The 15,632-nt window shown below is 47.4% G+C and overlaps 1 long non-coding RNA gene across 3 annotated transcripts; it reads right to left on the bottom strand.

Annotated features, from left to right (window-relative positions):
• Positions 1 to 4,234, bottom strand: LOC130610869 (uncharacterized). Of its 3 annotated transcripts, none has more exons than XR_008975111.1 (4): positions 3,785 to 4,234; positions 2,653 to 2,730; positions 1,579 to 1,716; positions 1 to 1,310 (listed from the first exon to the last, which is right to left on the bottom strand). It is a non-coding gene; the product is annotated as an uncharacterized LOC130610869 (long non-coding RNA). The 3 variants fall into 3 exon arrangements; XR_008975110.1 differs by lacking the exon at positions 3,785 to 4,234 and having other exon boundaries at positions 1 to 755; positions 1,200 to 1,310; positions 2,653 to 3,145; XR_008975109.1 differs by lacking the exon at positions 3,785 to 4,234 and having other exon boundaries at positions 2,653 to 3,145.
• Positions 4,235 to 15,632: the final 11,398 nt, after the last annotated feature.

The raw sequence follows: 15,632 nt of genomic DNA, 5'->3' as shown, positions 1-15,632 counted from the left end.
TGTTAATGCCCTCCAGTTCAGCAGGTAAGAAGTGCTGCCTGCAGCTACTCAGCCCCCATCTCGCAGGGGGTCAGTGCCTGAAACGTGCTTGGGACCACGCTTTGGTTCTTTCTCTCCCAAGCAGGATTAAACTTCCCAGTCTCAAATACAGCCTTGCTCCAGTTTCTGAGCATCTCTGACTCCAGACAGGTCTGCTACACTGAGTTTGACATTTTAGAATGCATTTAAGCTGCTCTAATAACCAGAAGAGTTGGCTGCTCTTTCCTTTGTGTTGGCATTACTGCTTGAATGAGCCTGGAGCTGGACAGAGGGAAGGATGGTGCTGAAAACTTAACAGGCAACAACAATAAGAAAATCAGCTCCAGCACTCCGTGCACTCACCCTACAGTTAGTGCCAGCACAAGGAGAGCAATGGGAACATGCAGACAGAGGCACGAGGAAGCTTTCAACGGCAGCACAAAGCTGCGTGGGCTCAAACCCTGCAGAACTGCAGCCTTGGTCTTCCCAGGAAAGAAGTCTCTGAGGGACCTTTTCCACCAGGACTCGCTTTGCTGCCAGGCTTCTTCTGGTCTGGCAGCAACTTCGGCACTAGAAGGAACGTTGACTTCCAGGCGAGAAGAGTGCCTGTGGCCTCCTGTTCTGTATGTGTGAGCAATGCCAAACAGGAGCAGCTGGTTGCACATAATAACATGCATTGTGTAAGTGAGCAACACAATAAGCAATTTGCTCGACAACCCAGGGACACCAGGACAATTCTGTATCACAGAGAAGAAAGAAAAGAGCTAAAAAACATGTGATGACCAAAGCCTAAGGGAGCCTCAGTATACTAGCCATTCATTTCATTACGCTTGCTCTTATAAATATTTATGACACAGCCCATCTCATCATTCTTCCAGGAATGGGTGTTGTGTTATTGTTATACCCAGGGAGGTCTTTCCCTCTTCCTCTGGTCCTGCTGCAGGCAGTCAGCAGTTGCCAAAGATGGATAGGGAGCAAGAGTGGGACATTAACTATGGAAAACACCACTTAAAACGGAGCTCAGGGGCAGATATTGGCAGGTGCATTGTTAGAAGAAAAACAAATGGAAGAGGAAAAGACAGCAAGTAATGAGATTCAGAAGCTTGTGTTTGAAATGTGTTCATGGCAAAAGGGATTTCTGCATAGAAGGGCCCTAGAGCCAGCAGTGAGCAGAGACTCACCCTGAGGTTGCACCCTGCTTGGATTCAGGATGGGAGTTTTGATTGAGATGAGTGCCAGGCTGGGAAACAGCAGTGAGGCTCAGGTGTGTTCTGAATATCAGCATCATGTGCCTGCACAGAGAAAAATGCCATGTTAAAGTAGGGTAAAATAATCCTACCATTTATAAAGCTTTGTACATAAAACTTGGAGTGTTTTGTTTTTTTCTTTGATTTCTACTGCTACCTGGATATCCCCAGTGCCCTGTTCCTTGCTCTTACTGGGATTTGCCACCTAAGTGAAGCTTTACAAAATCAAATGCTAATCTGCCTTATGCAGAGTCACATCAACTGATTCATTATTCAGGACGAGTCACTCGCATTGGGTTAGTGATGGCCTGACTTACAAACACATGCTGGGTAGATTTTAGGTGAAATGGATCTGTTTCATTTCAGTTAGTCTCCCTCGCCATCATGTGAGTCTTGTGTGTGTGTATTTGTTAACCAGCTTGTTCACCATCAGCTATAATCAAATCAAGACCTACGAGAAACATCCCGATGTGTTATAGAGGAGTCACATAGAACATCACTGTCTTGTAAACACGCATGGCTATCAAAAATAATATTTGCTCATAAACAACATCTGTGGACTTCTCCCTACAGCAGTTACCAAGTAAAAGCTCAGTCTAAATTTTATTCTCTGCTATGGTGCCTACTAGCTAAGGCTGCTACTTTTGGGCATAAAGAACACACATAACATCAAGGAATCCTGCACAGTCGGGGCTGCCTTCAGAAACACCCATCAGGCTCCTTTGTAGTGGGAAATGTGTTCATGTGCCAAAAATGAGGATCTGTTCCCAAGTTTTATTAGATCCACAGAGCTGGCTATAAAATGCCATGCGAGAAGGGAAGCAGCCGAAGCGGGAGGCTGCTGGTGCACATCATCATGCCACCCTCTTGTGGCTAAGCCCAGGAAATAGAGCAGTGGATGCCCAAGGACACCGCATAAATGCCACCGGGTTATTTTCAGATTGCCTTGCTCCACACCAATGAGCACCCTGCGTGGGCAAGCAGCAGGGGCCACCTTTCAGCTGGCTTAGGAGCTAAAAGCAAGGTTGGAATAAAACCATCTCTGCACTTTGGAAACTTTGGGATCTGGATCTGATCTGAGGATGGGATTTCATTCCAGTGCAGCGTGAAGGCCTGCAGATGTTCATGGCAGACAGATGTTTGACTTCCACATCTCTGGCTATTCTCTGCTCAGAAACTATGACCACATACCTGCTCCTTGAGATAGTTTTGGCTATTCTGTCCTTTCATAAAGAGGACCTCATGCTTTTACACATTTCTATTCAAGCATTGAGAGCCCCATCACCTTCCAGAGAGCCCCAAGGATGAGCACCACAAGGTGGTTTGGCAACTCTCTCTCAATCCCATCTACATAAAGAGTTCTAATTCTCAGAAATGGCCAGTTTACCCCAAAAGCAGGTGCTGGCTTTCACAGCAACCTCGGCGCCTTCGGATAACACAGGCTATTCCCATCCATCAGAGAGTTCTGCAAACTGAAATAGATGATGTATTTATTTACGGATTACAGAGCACAAGAAAGAGCAGCTTTGCACTATTGTCAACCTCCCAGCATTCGGTCTCCTATAAATAATGCATCATTGTTCAGTGTTGGTTTATGGTTTAAGTTCCAGTGAGCAACGTGGACCAGCAGACTCAGCAAAGATGAAGGCAGCCCGGGGTATTAGTAAGAGAAATAGCACCATCTGACTGAAGAGTATTAGAAAAACAAAGCAAAAACTGTGAAGTTCTCAGAGTGAGTTTCACGTCGGCTCCAGCAGGCAAAGCCCTGCTTTTACCTCGCATTGAGAATCACCCAGATCTATGATTACAGCCGATTTTCACTCTGCTTTCTGCCGGTCGTGAGCTAATTCGATTTCAGATAAACACTAATTAACACTGGAGGTCAGCAGGCACCGCTGCACCGGGGCATTCAAACGCAGCGAGGGATCAAAAGAGCCTCCGCCGCTTCCTTTGAACTCCTCAATTAAAATTTTCACCAATAAAGCTATTGTTTTACATCTGCTTCATCCAGGGGGAGAGAGGGCAGAGAGCAGAGCGATCACTGCCTCTAATTGGGCTGCTTTCCCTTTCTTCTTACAGGTTGCCTCCATGTGGGTTTTTTCTCTGGACCAGTGGAAGAAAATGATGTCCAGACCATTCACAATGCAGCTATTACACTGCAAGGCTGCAGCAGGCTGAGAGCGAAGCCGTGGGGAATCTGATTTCCCTCTTGTGAGCAAAAAGGGGCATCAGTGCCTTTCTTGGGAAGTTTGATTGATAGCCCTTAAGAAGGGCTCATAAAATGTGTCTCTGGCTATTTAGGCAATTCTCTTTTGAAGATGAAGGAGAATATTAGATTAATCCAACTGCTATAATCACATTAGCTCTTGCTTTTAAAGAAAACATATTTTATGGCATCTGTACTCTAACGGAAACAACCTGTGGCTGCACATGCCCTGGGCTGGTGCTTTGCTGCTAAACCTGCTCTGATCTCCTTGGAAGGGGTTTTCATCCAGCTGCTGGGGAACTGGTGTAAATACCTGACTTGTGCCACCATCCCACACGGACCCCTTGTGGGCAACAGAGAAACCAAGGCTAGGGAGGACCAGAGGGTCTGAATTCCACTCTTATCCATAGGGAAGCTCACTTAAACTCGGGATTAAGGCAAATTAGCAGGAGAGCAGGGAGAAGGCTGCAGGGCAGCTGCCTGGGCTGTACAGACAGGGAACATAAATCTTGAGAGCCGTCATCCCACAGCATTCTGGAAAAGCTAAATGGAAACACCAGTTGAGTATCTGGTGGTGTCTGTATGGCAAAGGTTTAGTAACTCCCAACGCTGGGAAGCAGATGGGTACATCCCTGTGAGAACACACTGCAGTGTGTATCCCACGGGAGGGTGTAGTCAGTCCTACGTACAGGCAAGCCACAATAAAGTCCCCACTACCACCATCCAGTATCCAGAAACTTCACCAGAGAAGAAATACTCTTGATGGGAATTGTAGAGCAGGTATATCTTGGATGAGGCACATCAACTTACCTCCGCATCAGCCCACTCTGTTCACTTACCCTGATCTGCTCGTGGTTGTCTGACAGGGACCCTGGTCAAAGAAGAACTGATTAACTGATTATTCACACCTGGAAAGAAATGGTATCTGCTCTCAACAGCATTGAAGGGAGAGAAGAATCAAGAGAGTGACCACAAAGGAGATCAAGCTGTGGCTTGTGCTCACTAATGGCTTAAACTCACCTTCTGGAGTCCATTTATTGGTGCCAAAGGATGAAAGAAGGTCAGGATGCCCCAAAACCAGAGCGGTTGCTGTGAGTCTGGGAAGTTCAGTTCCTTGCCTGGCCCTGAAGCTGTGATGAGCTTTGCCAAGGTCTCAGGAGATGCCTGACTTCACAGGTCTAGCTTCAAACCTTGCTCCGGTTTCTGGGTTGCATCTTCTGCAGCTCCACTCTTGCACCTCGATTCACCAGCTAAGCCAATCTGACCCTCCAGTGAAGAAGCTGTGTTACCTTAAAACACTCCTTTTCTATCCAGCATGCTGGTGGATGCTGCAAACAGCACATTGCTTATCCCAGGATTTAATCAGATTAATTAAGCTGCACTTCTATTAATTTAAATTACAAGTATCTGAAGGCTCAGCCAAATCAAGTGATTTATGGGCTGTATCAACCTAATTAATACCACCAACTCTTAAAATAAAAACCTAATAAATTAGTTTATTATACAGACATAAGATCGACTTATTAGCTTCGGGTCTCCAGTGACATGGGGAATTTGATGGGAGTTTTACATCCTTGTTGGGAAAAGGTCTTCTTTTGTAACACCAGCGGGAAGGAAAAATATCATCTACAGGGCAGGGGGAGGGAGAAACGACACAAGCTCAGTTATCAAAACAGCAACCAAGGCAAGAGGTCCCCAAAGCCTTGCTGTACACAAATTGTGTGGGTTTTATAACTGCAGGTGCCCACAAGAGAACAGTTTATCTGGCTTCTCGCAGGCAGAACCTGCCCTGGTCTGTGTGCTCACTGTTAAGCAGGCTGCAACAGTGGTGAGCCATGGGATGGGAAGGGAAAACGAGAGGCTTCTGCTTCAGTGCCAGAGTTCACGCTCGATTTCCTGAGCTCTAAAATTGTTTCCCTTTGGTTTGCAAATCCCCCCTTGGAGCAAAGAGCCACGTGAGAGACGCGCGATGGAAAAAGGAGCAGGCTCCATCTCTTCAGCTTTTGCTTACAAAATATGTTCTTCAAATGCATTTGTCTCATTGTGTTCAGGATAACAGCCTTCTCCAGCAAAGGGAAGGAACTGGGAAGGCTTTTCTGGGAGAGAAAATGGGGCCATTTATGGTATAATTACATAAAGACAATGCCATCCTGTGTGTCTGTCGCCGTGATTTATTACAGTTACACAGAAAATTGGCTGATTGGACCATAAAAGATGGCTGGAGGCAAACCTGAACCCCTTTGCTTTCCTGCCTGCCACTCCACACACACAAGCCAATGAATTAACTCAACGTTTGTAACATGCTTGGAGAAATGACCCATCTTTGCTACTTTAAGAGGTGCCAGAACAAAGGAGCTTAGCAGACACGGCCACATTTACTATCGCTGCCTACACAGAAAGGCTCTGCAAACCCCACCACCACTTTTGCTGATGCACATCAGGGTCTCAGGGTACTTTATTCCATTCCATCCAGTGTTAGCTGGATCATTCCAAAGGTTCTTACCATCACAGGAAAACTTCCTCACAGTTTCTCTGTACAACTACAGCTCAACAGCTCTGCCAGCTCCATACCAGCACTTACCAACATCTTTGTTTAGGGGCTCCCTGTTCATACCAGAACAGCCTCTCTGGTCCAACAGTGTCTCTCCAGAGGAAGAGTTCACATCTTCCGTCATTCAAACCATCAGCAACAGCTCGTAAAACTTTATCCCTTTGGTCCATGGGCAACCTGCAGTGCATCCCACTCACAAGTGAAGCATAAAGAGGAGCCTCTGTTCAAAGGATGGGGCACAGAGAGATATGACAGTGTGGAAAGGAGGGACTTCCCATGGGACTCTGAAAAGAGGGTTGATCCTTAACTCTATGGAGCTGAATGAGTCTGAAGGTCCCCGTGATCTTCAACTTCCCGCTAGCCAAGGGCAGCCAATTCACAGGGTGCAGCCCCTCTGTTTGTTGTGGGTTATGTATCACAGCAGTACCTGGAACAGGCAGGCTAAAAATAAGCTGGAAGGCAAAACAGCAACAGTGCATGGAAAAACCAAGCCACGGGATGATTTACAGAGGAGCAAACTCCCTGCGAAGCCTGGCAGGGAGGATTACACCTAAACACAAACTCCTGTCCAGTAATTCCTGCTCCCCAGTCACTAACCTGCTAACTTTGCTGCAAGCAGCATTAGCTGTTGCTTCGGGCGTGGGTTGAAGAGCACCAGCTTCTACTAATAGGAAGAGGAGGAGAAACATTTCTTGTAAGTAAAACAGCAGAACTCATCTGTACCCTTCCTGTTGGAGGAAAGTTTCTCGTGGCTGCTGTGAGCAGAACAGCAGCAGCCCTCAGTGACCGTAATTTGTGGTAATACCACAGAATTACTTGTTTGATTTAAAATGCTTCAGCTGGGAGAGGAGAGAATTTGAGGCATAAAATAGACTGTATTAAAAATAATTATATCCAGGAAGAGCAGGGATGGTTTTATCACAGCTGTGGTTCCAGGCAGCGGTTCTGCATGTGGGCAGGGTCATTAGAGCAGGTCTCCTGTAAAATGGTGTCTGCTGAACGTGTGGCCAGAGAAATTTTCCAATGAAAGCCTGAGCTAATCCAGGAATTGTATTAAAAGGTGTAAAATGGGTGAACGGCACGGAAATGTTTCAACCTGTCCTTTGCTAAATGTTAATGGAGAAATGCTGTGTAATGGGACCAAGCTCCTGCAGAAGAATCAGGTCTGGCCACTGACAGGTTGAGAAATGAAAACAAGGCTTTTATAAAGATAAAAAGTAACTCGTACTTGAGAGCAGCCTCAAGCCGAGAGCTGGGGTTCCTTCTTGGCCAACCTATATAACACAAAAGACAAAACATTTTAATTCAGTGCCAGGTCATAACCTGGCTGCAAAGAAAACGAAACCTCGGTGGAAATCAAATGATGGAATTGGGACCATTGAAAAGAATCATCATGAAAATCATGTCTGAAAGCAAAACCAGCCCAAGGGGCTGATGCTCACAGTGGCACAGCACGGGGTTCAGGAGCAACCCCCCTCCCCCCAGATGTTTTGCATCCTGGTTTTTAGGGTCTGCAGTGATCTCAGGTGTGCTTGCACTGCGTGTGGGCATGAAGCTGCTCCAGCCAGAACAGATGAGACAACCTACGATGGAAAGGACACGGGGCTGGAGAAAATGCCCTGCTGGGCCAGGAAGGCTCTGAGAATGGGTTTGTATCCCAGGACCAGCAGCAGGGCCGGGGCTGTCTTTCCCAGCCCTGACTGATGCAATTCCCATCCGGAGCCTGCGGACAGCTGCGGCGCAGGAGTGGAAATTCCTCCCGACCCCGAGCGCGCACAGCAGGGAAGAGCATAATCTCCGTGATTTACAGGCTGCAGCTCTAGTTTAAAATACATTAGGCTCCAACTATTTAATTACTGGGCACTACCAAATCACAGAGACAGAGGAGTCAGTCACGTCTGCTAATGCCAACATTTATCATCCTATTTATCTACTCCAGCTTCTGAGACCCATATCGAATCACTTCCCTGTATTAGCTAATAATGTATGAGTTTATTCCTGTACCTCTGGGCAGCCCTCAGTGGATATTATAGCACTGCTGGCAGCACACATCCACCTAGGGATAGATAAACTTGTTTAGAGCATATAAAGAATTGTAATCACCAGCTAAAACTCAAATCCAAATCAAAGCTTTTTTCCCTGCTGCCTCTTACCCCCAGATACTAATTCACACCGGAGAGTAAATGCAAGCAGCGCTGAGGCTCTCGGTCTGGCTGAAAGGCAGCAAAGCTCCTGATAGTTCTGAGAAATCATTAAATGTCTACATTTTATGGCTGCAGAAAGGCACAGGAAAATGAAGCCGTGTCTGAGAGCTGGGGAGCAGGACATGAGGCTCTCTGGGCAGCAGCTTACATCCCGCCAGGAACGTGTCCCCATCCTGCTCCCCCATGCAGGGAGGATAGAACTGAGCTGGGACAGGCATGGAGGCAATGCTGGCTCCTGCAGGATTGGAGATACCAAAGCAGCTGCAGAAGAAGTTCAGTGGGAGAAGCAAATTTGTCTGTGGAAACATATTGGACCTGTAAGAAAAGGCAAGAGGAGAGGGAGAAACTGCTGGCTGATGGGTGAACCCACTCCAGCTCAACCTCTTCTCAGTAAAGCCCCAATAAACCCAGCGCAATCTTCCTCTATCATTCTATGATTCCTCTGCCTGCTTTTCCCTCTGAAAATCATATGCCTTTCATTTTGCTTGCTTATGCTGCTGTCCCTAAGGACAGCTGATCTATCTGGAAACTTTCAGGCAGTATCATTTTCAGAAGAAATACTCCACATCCTCTTGCCTTTGCACGTGTGTCTGTCCTCAAGATGGGCATTAAGAAGGGAAGAAAGAGGCCTTCCCCCCCTCCCAGAGAGTCCCAAAAGAGCACAGTAAAGCAAATGTCCTTTTATTCCATGACAGTTTCTTTGCTGGTGCCTTTTGCTTCCATTACTGTGATGGTTATCAGAGAATCCCAGACTGGTTTGGGTTGGAAGGGACCTTAAAGCTCATCCAGTTCCAACCCTCTGCCATGGCAGGGACACCTTCCACTGGAGCAGCTTGCTCCAGGCCCCTGTGTCCAACCTGGCCTTGAACACTGCCAGGGATGGGGCAGCCACAGCTTCTCTGGGCACCCTGTGCCAGCACCTCAGCACCCTCACAGGGAAGAGCTTCTGCCTTGTACTTACTCTAAATCTACCCTCTTTCAGTTTAAATCCATCCATATATAAATATATATATACACAAATTATCTGGTGGTTTGTTATTAACCCCTATCACCCTCTATCTAATCTTATTTGCCAAGCAGGTGATTTTTCCTTTGAGCCTGGCAAAGCTTAGAAAACACAAATACATGGAGCATCAACCGAGCAGTTGTTACTGAAAAGGCAGCTCCACAAGAGCAGAGCATTGCAGGGAAATTATCTCTGGAGCTTCATAAAGTCCTCTGGAAGATTCTGTCTTAACTGATAGCATCAACTGTCCCCAGTTCGCAGAGCAGTATCCATAGAAACTCAGGGGCCTTGACAAGATGACAAACAACACTGCAAGAGCCTCATAATAGCAGAAATAAGAAGCTGTGGCCAAAAATACCCACTACCAAGTGAGGCATTTTGTGGTGTGCAATGGGTGGGCTCTGCCTGATGGAAACCAGACCACTGGAGGGAGGCGGAGCACAACCGGAGGATGGAAAACCAAGAATTGCCAAAGCCAGATGGGATTTCTGTGCCAGGGAAAAGCAAACAGTGCCATTGGGGAAGTGGCTACAGGGTGTTGCTCTGTATAGAGCCACCTATCCCAAGTAACAAGTGATAGGATAAGAGGTAATGGCCTCAAGCTGCACGAGGGGAAGTTCAGACTGGATATTAGGAAAAATTTCTTCCCTGAAAGGGTGGTCAGGCATTGGAACAGGCAGTGGTGGAGTCACCATCCCTAGAAGTGTCCAAGAAGCATGTAGATAAGGCCCTTAGGGACATGATTTAGTGATGAATGTGGCAGTGCTGGGTTAATGGTTGGACTTAAATGGTCTTCAAGGTCTTTTCCAACCTACCTGATTCTATGAGTCTATAAACCAGGAGCAACACCACTGGGAGCATCACGGGAGCATGGCAGTGCTGGCACAGAAGCCTGGTCATGTTTGGGAGGAGTCACCCCACAGCACAGCCTTGTGAATAGCGCTTTGGCCACCGATGATGTGCTGGGACCCAGGGAGCTCTTGGGAAGCGCAGCGGGTGGTCCCAGCCCCTTTCCTGAGCCTTTCTTGGGGTTTTTAACCACCTCTTGACCCAACTGTGGCTCCTTCTGCCAGGCACGGGCACAGCGATGCCACGGGTGGCACAACTTTCCCAGGCACAGCAGGAGAGCCCATCGCCCACTGCTTCGGGGCTGCAGCACGCTGCTCCCTGCGCTCATTGTAGCCCCATAACTCATTGTGCAGGCAGGCCTGACCTTGGTCTTAATTAGCTTAAAACTGCACAATAAAATTACAAAAAAGTAAGAAAAGAGGAATAAAAAATAAAGGGAAAAACCTTCCTAAAAGCCAGTCACAAATCAAAAGAGGCAACAGTGAGAGCAAGCAATGTGTCACCACAAGTGTCCAAGTCAATGGAAACCTTGTTAGGTGGTGAACAAGGGTCTCCGCTAACAAGCTCTTATCTGTGTTTTTGTTTTCTATTGAAGGTGCATGTCATTAGGAGGAGTGTTAACAAGAGCTCTCAATAGCTTCATATGGCCAATGGACTCTGAATATTCATGAAGGTGTGAACAGAATGTGGGAAAGCCCTGGAAGAAAAGGCAAGAAAAGCAGCAAGAGGGCTGATTGTGCCGGGAAGAAAGGAGCCGGGGCTCTGTGGGAAAAAGGGATCCTGAATCCCTCAAACAAGAGCGTATTCCCCAGGCAAAAGCTGTCCCACAAGCTGTGTGGATGGTATTGAGGGAGCAAAAGATGTGGGATTTCTCTGAGCAGCGCTGGCAGCAAACCAGCTTCTGTCATTTTAGGTGGCAGTGACCAGGTTTGGGGTTTCTTTAACTTCAAATCACAGCAGCCGCCTGGCTGCTGGCCACTGGCCTCTGAACCTGGAGGGCCAAGTGTGAGCAATGTAAAACACAGATGTCCCTCCCAGCCTCACCCCTGTCTGTGCAGCAGTGCAAAGCTCCTCTCATCCCTCACGTCCCACTGGTCCCCCTAGGGATAACCATCCACACCCTGAGACCTGCTGCAGCCCCAACCACAGACATCACAACCTCAACATCCAACTTTATCCTCAATGTTAACACACAAACCCCAGCACCCAGGCTGGCAGCAATGTGCACCCTGCAGATGCCCATCACTTCTCATGGGACAAGAGGCAGGCACCTATTTTGGGGATGTGTAACCCTCTCTCCAGGTTTATTAAGTCCCAGAGAGTAATCTTTGCTGGATGCCTGGTATTGAAGTGGGGATGAAGAAGACGGGAGGTAAAGAGGCACACTCAGATGCTGCTCCAGCACCTCTGCGTTCACCATGGAGAGGGCAACAACTCATCTGCACCCAGATACCTGCTACCCACCACCCGCTATTCCAACAAAGCCTCCCAGCATCCTAAAGAAACCCCAAATTCGCCTCTGGCAAGAGCCCAGCAGGGCTGCCCAGGGGGCACTGGAGAAAGGAAAGACGCTTTTCTATGAAACACCTCTGTAGGTCTTAGAGCTGCTGCTTCTGCACAATCTCAGGCTCAGGGACTTCGGTTGGGCTGTTTTAACACTGAGCTCTTGCTCCACTCGTTTTGGAGCAAAATTATACCAGGGAGTTGCCTCCTCTTGAAAGGCTCCAATCTCCCACGTCAGTCCCAGATAAACAGTTTTCATTCAACAAATCTATGAGCAGAAACAAAGTAGAGCAAAATAACATCAAGTCATTTCAGTGATACTGACAGCTGCTGAGCTGCACAGCAGAAAGGGAGAAGCAGGAGGGGGTGTGGGGGAATAGATTAAAACATGTAAAAAGCAATAAATCACAGCTGGGGGAGAATCATAAAACCACAAGCCGCTGCTGCTCCCACACAGCGTACACAGTGTTTACTCCTCTATTGATAACAAAATTTAAAGTAAGATAGAAAAGGAATAGCAAATAATCGAAATCATCCTTGTTAGGAAAGCAAAAGGGCTTTTTTCCAGTGCAAAGATCTGAGGCACAAAGTGGGATGCAGCCCCAACCCCTCACCATCACTCCATCCTCATCACAAACCACAAACCAGGACTCTGCTCTCACGCAGGAGGATTCAACTTGCACCAGCTCTGTGTAGACTAAACTGGTGTAAGAGTGAATCCTCTTGCACTAAGGACCAAGTCTGAGCATTGCTCCATAGACCAGCCATGACAGCAGTGCACTGACAGCTGCTGGTACAGGATTTCAGGGTCACTGCTGTGCCATGGCCATGTGAAGCTCAAGAGCAGTGTGGGGAAAGCCCCACTGTGCCCTAGGCCACACCGTGCAGAGCAGAGGTGAGTGCTCTCCCTAATACCCGGGGTATTTCCTAGCTCCCTCCAGCAGTGAGCCACAGACAGCACAGAGCCGCCAGCTCGCTGAACTCAAATAAAACCTGCTTTAAATCGTGGTGGAAAACATGTTTTGTTGCAGCCTGAAAAGGCTGTGAGGGGCTCTGGCTGTGGGATGTGACAGGAGGGATGACTCTCCATGGGAACCCTGTGCTTCTTCATCGCTGACAGGCGAGCAAGTGGCCTCGTGAGGTGCCAATGGGTGACATCGCCCCAGGGATGAGGAGAAACCTTCCCGGCACTTTGGAGCATTTGGCAACTGTGGATGAGCAAAGTGCCCTGAAAATGATGCCCATGAAAACTAGGATGGGTCTTTTTACCTGGAGCATGGGGACACCTCCCATCTAATGCCAGCACATGAGAGCTGCAGGCACTTGAAGTGGGTATGAGCACCCAACATGTCCAACTGGATCCCCCTGCCCTGCACCAGGCCTGTGCTAAGTCCTGCAACAAAGCACCACTGCACTGATGTTATTCATGTCTGTATATAGGATGACAAAGACAGGACAAGCAAAGCTTGCAGCCAGAAAAGCCTGGAATTTGACTTAAAACTGTGCCAGTGCAAGCCAGGCTCTCCACTCTTGCAGAGCGGCAACACGTTATAAACCAGCAGGACAGCACAGCTGGAAAATGAGTTTACAATATTAACATTTCCAGGAGTAAGACCCATTGATGTGTCTAACTAGCACAAAGAACTGTCAGAGTCTATATTAAATAATTACATCTGAAAGCACACCTCGATTCCTCCAGTCTCCAATGTCCATGGAAGGGGTTGCAGTTGTAGTTCTCTCTGCTCATCCCACCTCAAACTGCAGGACACTGTGAGGCCTTAGAGCACCTGGAAGAGGACAGAAATGCTTTGCCAGGATAAAAATCCTCCAGGGACAGCAGCATGTGGAGAAACCTCCCTTCCTGCTTTCTGGTGATGAAGACACAGCTACACATCTAGCTCAAAGGCATGAGCAGGTCCCACTACCAGCCACAACCCAAGAGCACACAGCTAGTTCCTGGTGTGACACTCGTGTCCCCACCTGCATTGCACACAGAGGCTCCTGTGGAAGCTTTGCCACGTTATGGCAGGGCCCACACAAACCCCAGAGGGAGTGACAATGCAACTTATCAACCACTGCTAGTTACCGGCTTATTTCCAACAGCCACCAAACCAGGGAGTGCTTCCCTGTGGGTTAAAAATCAGGAACGAATGAGTTAAAACATGAATTGTGACTGCCCCGAGCCCCCACAGCAGCCCTTTTGGGGCAGCACTAAGCAGAATAGGGAGGCCTGCAGAGCCCATACAAAGATATACATGAGGCCAAGTATGACTGACCAAAGAGACAGCTCTTCTCTTGGAAGACTGTATGAAGAGATGTATCTTGGCACCTTGGTTACTGCATGAAGAGATGGTTCTTCTTGTAGCCTGTTTTGCTACACACAGGTCCCTCTGGCCTCCTGCTTTGGTCCAGGGTCACCTCTTCCTCATGGTGCTTGGTCCATCTTGGCCATCAAAGCTGTGGATGTGCCGAACCCAGTGCGACAGCTCCGGCTGCTGGCTGCCAGGGGCTGCTAACAGCATCCACATGGAAACATTCAGGAGGGGGAATGTAGTTCTGCCAAGCAAATGCCTCATCCTCCTTTGTACCCATCTACCTAACCACAAGGGACTGGAAAAATCACAGATGCTTTTGCTGAACACCCAACACGTATTTAAACCGCTCATTTTCCATCATTGCTGCTTTCCAGAGAGCAATGAGGGAAGAGATTCAATTACACACAAACTCTGCTAAATCAAGAAGAGAGACAGTTGAAAATAGGGGGAGGGGAAAAAAACATTTAATTCAATTTATTTAGCAGCATCTTTATTGCAACAAAGGTTTTGTAATAAAACGCAGCAAAACTAATGCCTCCACTTTACATGATTAAAAGCCATGGAGCTAGGAAGGGGAGGGAGGGAGGGAGACCAATAAACCCACTGGAGTGAGACATGCAATTCTGGTAACGCAAACAGCAGGCACTTCATGTTCTAAATTTAAACACCTGAACTTCTCCTGTGCACAACATCCAAGTGAAGATTGCACGAGGACCTTTTCCCTTTCCAAAGGAGCGGCCTGGAGAAGCCTAAAGGGCACATAGGTCTTTACAGGGTTCTGGTACTCAAGTAAACAGGCAATTCAAGGCAGTGTCCTAATCTGGCTGCTGATTTCATGTATTTATACTCTATTATTGCCTCATTGAGAAGTTGAATCTCACATCAGCAGCAAACCAGCCTGCCTCACACACGAACACACAGCACAAACTTCTCCTGGTAGGAAGTAAAGGTTGGGATCCCCAGGCTCAGAGTTTAACTTTTCCATAATCTGCTGTATAGTGCTCCAGGCTTAAAGCATTACAACACCAAAGTTATTTCCATTGCCTATTCCCAAATGCCATCAGTAAGCAGGGAATGCATTTTCCATTCTAATCTAATGAAGTTAGTTGATTTTCAATGCTTTACTTGATGCTTTGAACTCATTATTCCATTGGGTTTATAAAAATTAAGCAGTTCTGGGTAGATACTAATTATACTTTGTTCTGAATAAATGAAGTAATTGAAGACAAAGGGGGGCAGGGAGTAAAACTTCAACATGAAGGGTGAAACCCAACAGCTTTGCACATTGCACACTCAAGAGGAATTGCTGGAAGCTGCATTAAAACAGGGTGAATTAAATGTGCTTCCACCAGAAACAAGCACAACAAACCCAGCCACTGCAAATGAGAAGAAACTGCTGGCATCAGCACTCAAGTAGTTCAGTATCTCATTGCTCAGATCCCCATGGTTCATAAATATTCTTAAAAATATATGAAATTAAAACATTCATCTCAAAGACATCTGTGCAACAAATATCCACCATGCAAGGAAGGCTCAATCCTGCTCCTGCTTGGAGCAGGTATACCCCTGGGCATAGAGGACAGCTCTGATGAAGGCAGAATATCCTCCAACGGGACCCATCAACGTCTGTTGTGAGAGCCATAGGGATGGCTCCTCCTCACACATTTTTTTCTCTACAGCCAGCCTCCCTTGCATGTGCTCCCCCAGGATCTCAGTAGTTCTGCTTAAAACTC

This window comes from Pezoporus wallicus, unplaced genomic scaffold (genome assembly GCF_028554395.1).
Source record: "Pezoporus wallicus isolate ANWC-B61680 ecotype Strahan unplaced genomic scaffold, APGP_CSIRO_Pwel_v1 contig_8548, whole genome shotgun sequence".
Lineage (NCBI taxonomy): Eukaryota > Metazoa > Chordata > Aves > Psittaciformes > Psittacidae > Pezoporus > Pezoporus wallicus.
This window is presented reverse-complemented; position numbering and strand designations above follow the sequence as displayed.